The following is a 1,173-nucleotide window of genomic DNA, read 5'->3' on the forward strand; positions in this document are numbered from 1 at the left end:
CCTCCTCTCTTGTGTGCTGAAAAGCCTCATTCATTTACTACTTTATTTTAGTGTTTAGGCAAGTAGTCAAAACCTACCCAAAGATCAATAATGTTGAAGGATGTTCATCATAGTATTTGTCTCACCAATAATGAGAACACCCAAAATATGCATGAGGAAGGGGCTGATTTAATACATAATATGATGCACAATATTTTAGGAACTGTTCTTAAAAAGTGATAGAAATCTATATGTGCTAATTAGGAAAAGTAGTCTTAATACATGAAATGAAATGAAAACAGATTATATAACCACATCTCTAATATTATACTGTTTGCATGAAAAGGGAGTTAATATATACATTAAAACATGTTAGGATATCTTTCAAACTGTGAGGAAAGGCTGCTTTGGAGGAGTTGATTTATTAAGTTCCCAAATTGGACATTTTATTTTATCATTTAAATATATCTGTATTTCTTTAAGTTTAATAGTTTTTAATCAATTACCAGAAAAACTGAAATCATTCTCAATTACGGAAAAGAAAACAGAAAATTTTGAAAAGGGCTTCACATAGCAGAAATATAACATAGCTGAATTTAGAGGTTTTGAGATGTCCAGGTCTGAATCCGTCACCTTTCCTTTTGCAAACCCAAGCCTCGGTCCTTCCTACCGACCCCAGTTTTTATTCTCGACCTAGATCAGGAAGGTCTCCCTTTCGTCACTCACTCAGCTTCCACACATAAATAGCTGCACTGTGTCTTCTATGCATCATTGAATTCCTTCTTTCCTACCCTTTTGCTGCACGTCAGCTTCGCCCATCGTCATGGCCTTCTTTCAGTCTTTGTGTCAATACATTTGTACTGTAGCAGAATCCCCTTTTTCAAGCAGAAAGAGCAATTTTGCTGTTTTATTTGGAAAACACACATGAATACCCATTATTTGTGGAGTATATACAAATATTTTTCCCATAATTTTATTGATAAACAAATAATGAGACAGTTTCAAATCAAATTGGTAGGACAGTTTCAATAATTAACACATTGCATACATTCTTCCTACTGGTTAATTGCTGTACAATGTGCAGACATGATATCCTGTTTACAAACACCATTAGAACAAATCACTCTATTCATTAAGAGAATATAACTATATATCTTAACCACTTTGAATACACAGATACAAAATGGACATTCA

The sequence above is a fragment of the Octodon degus genome, unplaced genomic scaffold (assembly GCF_000260255.1).
Source record: "Octodon degus isolate 3935 unplaced genomic scaffold, OctDeg1.0 scaffold00029, whole genome shotgun sequence".
In the NCBI taxonomy this organism is placed as follows: Eukaryota; Metazoa; Chordata; class Mammalia; order Rodentia; family Octodontidae; genus Octodon; species Octodon degus.